Source organism: Herpailurus yagouaroundi, unplaced genomic scaffold (genome assembly GCF_014898765.1).
Source record: "Herpailurus yagouaroundi ecotype Mexico unplaced genomic scaffold, PumYag 208, whole genome shotgun sequence".
NCBI lineage: Eukaryota > Metazoa > Chordata > Mammalia > Carnivora > Felidae > Herpailurus > Herpailurus yagouaroundi.
In genome coordinates, this window is record NW_024412439.1 from 10,699,842 (window position 1) to 10,708,228 (window position 8,387).

Genomic DNA, 8,387 nt, shown 5'->3' on the forward strand with positions numbered 1-8,387 from the left:
GGCCACAGGCCTCCTCTCTCTCCTGAGGCCAGGTCTGGGGTCACCCCTGCCCCCATCATAACTCCCCATGTCCCTTGGTTTCGCATTTAGTTTTTCCCATTTTTTTTTTTCTTCTCAAAGGTGGTTTTTTGGGGGGATAAGTGGGGGGACTCTACTGTGGGCCCCCTGCCTTCCACATGCTCCCCACCTTTTTTTCTTTGCCGGTTTGCATGAGTGGAAGGTCTAACTGTGGCTTTTTTTTTTTTTTTTTCTGGGGTTTTTTGGGGATTTTTGGGTGGGGGGGGTGGGAGTGTGGGGGGTGGGGCCGGGGTTGGGGGTCGGGAGCCAGGGGAAGACTGGAAATGCTGCCGCCTTCTGCAATTTATTTATTTTTTTCTTTTGAGAGAGTGAACGGAAGAGACAGATACTTGAAACCTGGTGTGTGGCCTGCTTATTTGGGAACTGGGTGAGGAGGGAGACAGGGTGGGAGCATATGGAAGGGCCTGGTAGTCAGAGCTATCTTCGTGTCAACCCAGAGAGGGGACAGTGGCCTGGAGGGGGCCTTGGAGGGAAGCTGAAATCAGGGACGGTGGGTCAGCAGTGAAGTAGGGGCCTGGGAGGGGCTGGAGGCATGGTGCAGTCACCGAAAGGCCCAGAACGAGGAAGCCAGACCGGCGTAGGTCCCTGCCGACTTAGCCCAGCCCTGATCACTCTCCTGGTCCTGCTGGACAGCAAGACACTCCCTAAAGGAAAACACGGAGGCAAGTTTCTTGGTTCGTGTTCAGAGCGTTCTGGACAGAGCTGGGCTCTGGCCATGATGTTTACAGAGGTTTGCTAGTAAGAAATACTGTGTAAATATTCATTTATTGGATTTCTTTATGCCCCACCTCTAGGAAAATGGGACCTTGATACCAAAGATTTAATTAAAAAAAAAAAAATGAAAAACAGATGCAGTAGCTATGTAGCTATGAGAGTAAATATGACCTCTGAGCTTCCTGGTAGCCAGGGCAAAAAGGGAAATGGTCCATTACCGAGTTCTTTATTCTAAAGGAGAAAAAAATTGTGGTTCTTTTAGGGAGTCAGATTTTCCCGACCCTGTCTTGCTGCAGCTTCTCAGATGCTGCTGTGCACAGTGTCACATCTCAGCTTTTCTTCTGCCCACCGTTCATGGGCCTGACAGGTTCCCACCACGAGGGCCTCGGCTGCAGCATAGATGAGCCGTCGCTGGCACCAGCTGTGATCCTGCCCCTTTCCCCCTCTGATTCAGGGGCCCCACGGGGGAAGGCTGAGGTGGAGGGTGCTAAGAGTTGAGATGGTTAAGCCCTAAACGGTGCAGAGGGCAGTTCTGGTCGCCCCTGCTGACCGAAGTTAAGCGTTGGATGCAAAAGATCCCCCGAGGCTCAGCAGCTCTGGGGAGGATGGGATTGCCCCCCCCCCCCCCCCCGAGCTGATCCAAGGAGCAAGGTAGAGATCTCTAGTAGTGTGTCCCTGAAACCAGTGGTCCTCTCTGTGGCTTGCCCTGCACAAGACTTAAAACCCAACCCACCGATCCCGGGGGTGGGGCCCCAGGGCTGTGCGTTTCAGGAAAACCTCCCAGGTGACTCTGACGCCTCCCGCCTCCCACCTCACCGGGTGGAGCCTCGCAGCTTCCAAGGACGTTTTTCAAATAATCCTTCTTTTAGCTTGGTTCTGCGTAGGAGCAGATGGTTTGAAGCTGTGCTGATGTTCTCTACCATTGGCCAAGGGGAGGAATCTGTGAGCTGAGGAACGTGTGTGCAGGTGATGCGTCTGGGTCTAAGGGGTTAAGGAGAGTTCACCGAGAAGGGGGGAGAATCACCTAATCCTGCACGCATCACTTTCTAGATTATGAAAGTAATACATGGGCCTTAGAAAAATTGAAATAAATATAGAAATACATACGGTTCGGAAAAAAAAAAAAAAAAAAAGCTCCCTCCCTATCTCCTTCCACATACTCCTCAGAGGGAGGCACTTTGGCAGTTTGTGGTATATTCTCCCAAATCTATAAAGAGCTCATCCTTGGCCGTTTAAGGAGACCGTATGCTTGAGTGGATAGGCGCACTGGATTCCCAAACAGACTGCGGTTCAGATCCTGACTCCTCTCCACCCCCCTCTAGTTCCTTCAACAAATAACGTAGTTGGCTCTTGCTTGGTTTCAAGCTGTGTTTGAAATGCGGGGGTTGCGACCTCGGGGCCCTCAGGGACCTTGGGGTCCTTGCAGTGGGGACCTCCGACCGCAGGGGGTGAAGGGGTGCAGATGATCAAAATGACGATGGTGCTGTTAAACAAAGTGACGACGACGAGGTGCGCGTCTTTGCTAGTTTAGACGGGGTGGTCAGGGAGGCGTCTCCTCCGAGCTGCGCTGGAGTCGAGGCCTGGACGCTGATGGAGCCTGGGGCGGGGAGTGTGCAGGGGGACCGAGGAAGGGCGAGGTGGGAACAAGGTGGGAACGCTGGAGGACAGAAGGTCAGTGGGGTGGAGCGGGAGGGAGACACAGAGGAGGGGGTCTGAGAAACTAGCGCTTCTGGGCTTGAAAAGTGTCCTACGAAGCGCTCGGGCGCGGCGGGAGGGGGCGCGCGGCAGGTGGGCGTGGCGGAAGGCGAGGTGGCGGCGGGGGCGTGGCGGCGGGGGGGCGTGGCGGCAGGGGGCGTGGCGGAAGGCGAGGTGGCGGGGGAATGGGCGTGGCGGCAGGTGGGCGCCCGGCGGGTCGGCCGGGGGCGGGGCGAGGGGCGGGTGGGAAAAGGGAGAAAGCGCGGCAGGGGGCGCTAGAGAACCAGCCCTGCGGAGGCGGTGAGGTGAGGACGGGAGGTGGCCAGGCGCTGTGGCTGGGCTGAGAGCGTACCTTCTGTGAGCCTCAGCTTCCCTAGCTCGCAAACGGGGACGATAACTCCCGACCTCGCTGGATGGCCATGAGGAATGTGCAGCAGGACCCTCGGCCCGCAGCCCTGCACCTGCTAGAGAGCGGTTACCGATCATTGCTATTGGTCTGTTCTGTTACTGGTAAACGTAAGTTAAAACCTGGAAACGTGGAGTTTTATCTTTTTCCTCATTCCTTTCTTTTTTTAATGTAGATTAATTTTGAGGGCAAGAGAGAGAGAGAAAGCACAAGTGGGGGAAGAGGGGCAGAGAGAGGGAGAGAGAGAGTCCCAAGCAGGCTCTTGCACACTCAGCGCAGAGCCCCACGCGGGGCTCGATCCCGCGAACCTCGAGATCATGACCTGAGCCGACACCAGGAGCGGGAGGTCTAACTGACTGAGCCACCCAGGTGTGGTGAGTTTTACCTTTTTCTAAACGTTCACCTGTCAATAAAAGTGGGGGAAAGAGGTGTTGACCGGTCCCGGGGCACAGGATCCTGCCTGTCCCAACGCCGAGGAGTTGGAGCGTGTCTGGGTGCAGAGAACCAGGGTACAGAAAGTTCTCGCCCTGCTGCAGGGCGTATGGAGGCCCTTGAGTGGGTTCTGTCGGTTCTCACTCACAACTGTGAGTGAGCAACCTCCTTCTTGAGGCCTCGCGAGACCCCCTTCCCTTGTGGCTGCTTCTAGCACTGAGCTCCCAGCCCGGGTGCCTCGCCTTACCTCTCCTGCTTCCTCTCCACTCAGGCCCTGCTCAGCCTCTCCTGGATTCCGGGAGCCGTCGGTCACCCTCTTTGGAAAGTCAGCCTTGAGCCTTCGGTTACCTACCCGCTCTGCCCATTTGTTCGGTCACCTCCTGGCAAGGCCTTCCGGGTGCCTGACTTTGCAGCCGGAGGGCCTGAGTCGCAGTCCTAACCCTGGGGGCCGGGGAGAGAGCCAGGCAGGCACATCCCAGACCTGAGCCTCAGAGCGCTCTGCGAGGGGGTGGGCGAGGGCCGAGGGGGCTCAGTGCCCAGGTCTCATCCACAGAAGATGAGGGGCTGTCTTAACTCCACCGACACGCCAGGCCCCCAGTTCCCCCAGTTCCTTCCCAGGTAAGTCGCTAACCACCCTCTGGGAGACAGAGAGAGATGTGCCTCCCCCGCTCCCCACATTCAGAAGCCCTGGGGGGCTGGCTGAACTCGAACTAGTGATAATAATCCGAATGCAGACGGCTAGCCTGTGCTGGGCACTTAGTACGAGCCAGGCCCTGTGCAAGGCAATGCCAGCTCTCTGACATGAGCATTCAACCCACTCTCCGGACAAGGGCAAGGTGAACTCACAACTGTCTGATAGCCGCCCTTGTCCTGCTGTTCGTCTTCCCCGCCCTAACATGCTGAGGGGCGCCTGGGTGGCGCAGTCGGTTAAGCGTCCGACTTCAGCCAGGTCACGATCTCGCGGTCCGTGGGTTCGAGCCCCGCGTCGGGTTCTGGGCTGATGGCTCAGAGCCTGGAGCCTGTTTCCGATTCTGTGTCTCCCTCTCTCTCTGCCCCTCCCCCGTTCATGCTCTGTCTCTCTCTGTCCCAAAAAAAAAAAAAAAAAAAATTTAAAAAAAAAAAAAAAAAACATGCTGAGAACCCCCAGCCTCCCGTGTCCTTCTTGCTCTGCGTCCACACGCCCTCCTTACCAGCTTCTTCTCTGTTCCACTGCTAGGCTCCCCCCTTGCCCCAAAACACGTCCTTCTCTTGACTCATCCAGTGGGAGGCTCACTGTCCTCTCTCCTTGGCAGTCTTGACCGGGTATTTGGGGTGCCCAGAGCTGGCCCTAAGGGTCAACCCCACTCCTGCACTTGTGTGGTTGGCAGTCCTGGGGATCTTTCTTCCCCTTCCTTCGTGGGGGCGGGGACTCTGTTCCGGCTGCTTCCTTCCCAATGGGCCCCTCACTGGGCGGGTGTCATGGACGAATGTATGGCCTTGGGCAACATTCAAGACTCTACATCAATGTCTCCAGCCCAGAACCCTTGCGGCCTCCAGACCTGCCTCTGGCAACCTTCTGGACCCTGGTTAGGCGCGCCAATTCCCTCCCTCACTGAGCTGCCCATCTCTGACCCATCACCTGCCTCCAGGCCACGCCATTGTTTAATTACAGTCCTGCCTTTTGCCTGCAAATCTTCATGAACCTTGTGGTCTGTAGTCCCGGTCTGTAACTTTGCTGGTCAGGTGCCCCATCTGTGAAAGGTTTCTGAGCGTGTGTCCCCCAGTTTGTCATCACTCGTTCATTAGTTCTAAACACGTGGCCACCCTTCAAGATGGCCCCCAGGAAGTCTCACCTCCCAGTACTCACACCCTGAAGCGTCCGACTTCAGCTCAGGTCATGATCTCACGGTCCGTGAGTTCGAGCCCCACGTCGGGCTCTGGGCTGACGGCTCGGGGCCTGGAGCCTGCGGCGGATTCCGTGTGTCCCTCTCTCTCTCTGTCCCGCCCATGCTCGTGCTCTGTCTCTCTCTTTCAAAAATAAACACACATTAAAAGTATATGTATTAAAAATATATAAATAAATAAACCTTAAAAATATTTTATAAATATATAAATATTATGCAAATATTTTCCTGCCACACTCCGGTGGATGACCTTGTGACTTCCCTGGGGTGCATGTTCCCCATTTTTAAAAAAAAAAATTAATGTTTATTTATTTTTGAGACAATGCGAGAGACAGAGTACAAGCAGCAGAGGGGCAGACAGAGGGAGACACAGAATCTGAAGCGGGCTCCAGGCTCTGAGCCGTCAGCCCAGAGCCCGACACGGGGCTCGAACTCACGAACCGTGAGATCATGACCTGAGCTGAAGTCGGACACTCCACTGACTGAGCCATGAGCCACTCGGGCGCCCCGCATTCCCCATTTTGGAGACTACCGTGCTTCTGAGTGACCTTCAAAAATCCACACCCTGACGTTCAAGGCTCCCAGAGTGGTCCACACTACCTCTCAGTCCATTTCCCTTGTGCTACTGTTTCCTCTCCGCAGGGTCACTTGCTCATTAATTACCAATGATAAAATCCTACCTGTTTTTATTGGCCAACATTAGAGATCTCCTTTCAGGAGCTTGCCTGCCTTCCTTCCTTCCTTCCTTCCTTCCTTCCTTCCTTCCTTTTTAATGTTTTTAAGTTTATTTATTTTGAGAGAGAGAGTGAGCCGGGGAGGGGCAGAAAGAGAGGGAGAGAGCGAATCCCAGGCCGACTCTGCACTGTCGGTGTAGACCCCGCCTGGGGGCTCGAACCGTGAGATCACCACCGGAGCCCAAATCAAGAGTCTGACGCTTAACCACTTAACCGACTGAGCCCCTCGCCAGGTGCCCCCCAGGAGGAGCCTTTCGCGATCATCCCGGAGGTGAGAGTGCCAGGTTCCGAGCCCAGCCTCCTGCGTTGCTCTGGTCATGAGTTCCTCAACCGGCAGGCAAGTGTACCCAGAGGGGACAGGGTCGCTTTGTGTTGAGGCAGAGCTCTAATGGTGGCCCCCAAGATTCCATGCCGTCATCCCTGGAACCTGAGTGTGTTAAGATACATCACTCTCGTGATTATGTTATGTTATGTTTGGTTGACCTTATATAGTGCCGTGTATACACAACTGACCTTAAGAAGATTCTTCCAAGTGGACCTAATCTTTTTAATTGATTAATTAATTAGTTAATTAATCAATTAAAAAAATTTTTTTAACATTTATTTATTTTTGAGAGACAGAGAGAGGCAGAGCATGAGCAGGGGAGGGGGAGAGAGAGAGAGAGAGAGCGAGAATCCGAAGCAGGCTCCAGGCTCCGAGCTTCAGGGCAGAGCCCGAGGCGGGGCTCGAACTCACCAACCATGAGACCGTGACCTGAGCCCAAATTGGGCGCTTAACCCCCTGAGCCCCCCAGGCGCCCCTGTTGCGGACTCTGGGGGTGGAGGGCTCCCGTGACAAGGAACACGGTGGTCTGCAGGAGAGGGTGGCCCCCGGCTGACAGCCAGCAAGGAAAGGGGGACCTGAGTCCCGCAGCTGTGAGGAACTGGATTCCGTTGACCCCCTGAATGTGTTCGCAAGCTCGTTCTCCTTCTCCTTCGCCTCCAGAAATGAGACGAGGTCCTCCAGTACCTGGATCTCAGCTCTGTGAGACCCTGAGCAGACAGCCCAGTTGGACGTCTGCCCTACAGAACTGTGAGCTGACAAATAGGTGTTGTTTTAAGCCACTAAGTTGGGGGTACCTAGTTACTCAGCAAGAGAGAATTAACACAAGAGGCCCCTTGTCCCCGAAGGCCTCGCATAATTTAAGATCTCTCTCTCTCTCTCTCTCTCTCTATATATATATATATCTTTTTTTTTCTTTTAAGTAGGCTCCATGCCCAACATGGGGCTTGAACTCACAACCCCGAGATCAAGAGTCGCACACTAGACCGACTGAGCCAGCCAGGTGCCCTTAAGATATATATTCATTTTTAAAAATTTTATTTTACATTTATTTATGTTGAGAGAGAGGGAGAGGGAGAGGGAGAGGGAGAGGGAGGGCACGAACAGAAGAGGGGCAGAGAGAGGGAGAGGGAATCCCAAGCAGGCTCCAAAGTATCAGCCAAAAACCCGACGTGGGGCTCGCAAACTCACAAACCGTGAGATCACAACCTGAGCCAAAATCAAGAGTCAAATGCTTAACCGACTGAGGCACCCAGGTGCCCCGAAGATACATATTAAAGGAATAAATGCACAGGGTGGATGGGCTCTCGGCCTAAAGCGTCACCATTGTGGCCTGGTGTTCTTTCTAGCTACTTTTTAGTTTCTTAGGACCATCTCTGGTATTTTGCAGGAGGCTCGCCCGTAAATGAGCGGCCCCAGCACATGTATCATGTTGTTTGTCTGGCTTTCTTCACAGTGTTTTTTCTGAAACCGGATTTCAGGAACACCTTACTCCAGTAGAACGTCCAGTACAAATCATAAGTGGGCAGCTTTTCTGCAGTTTTATGAAGGGGACATAGCCACGCAACCCGTGTCCAGATCAAGAAGCTGAACATTTCCATGGGGCGCCCGGGGGGCTCTGTCGGTTAAGCGGCCGACTTCGGCTCAGGTCACGATCTCACGGTTCTTGAGTTCAAGGCCCCCGTCGGGCTCTGTGCTGACAGCTCGGAGCCTGGAGCTGCTTCGGATTCTGTGTCTCCCTCTCTCTCTCTCCGCCCCTCCCCCGCTCATGCTCTGTCTCTCTCTCTCTCTCTCTCTCTCTCTCTCTGTCAAAAATAAATAAACATTAAAAAAAAAAAAGAGCATAACGTTTCCATTACCCAGAAGCCCCTATGTGCTTCCTGCCGGTCACAGCTTCCGCAGTGAAGTGCTTTCGGTCACTCTTCTGACCAAAGCAGCATGGGTATGTTTGCCCGAATAAACCGGATTGTGAGCGATGATATCAGAGAATGCGAACAGCCCAATAGTCCCCGAATTACTGGCCGCAGCCCCAGCGCATGCAAACAACAGGGGGCTTTTCAGGACACAGGAATGAGGGTGTACCCAAGGGTTTCTTTTTTTGTGTGTTTATTTTTTTTTTTAAT

At 54.2% G+C, this 8,387-nt stretch overlaps 1 long non-coding RNA gene across 1 annotated transcript; it reads right to left on the reverse strand.

Moving 5' to 3' along the window:
• Window positions 1-824: 824 nt before the first annotated feature.
• LOC121016032 (uncharacterized) lies at window positions 825-3,127 on the reverse strand. The gene is made up of 2 exons (XR_005784079.1): window positions 2,840-3,127; window positions 825-2,449 (listed from the first exon to the last, which is right to left on the reverse strand). It is a non-coding gene; the product is annotated as an uncharacterized LOC121016032 (long non-coding RNA).
• Between the last annotated feature and the right edge of the window lie 5,260 nt (window positions 3,128-8,387).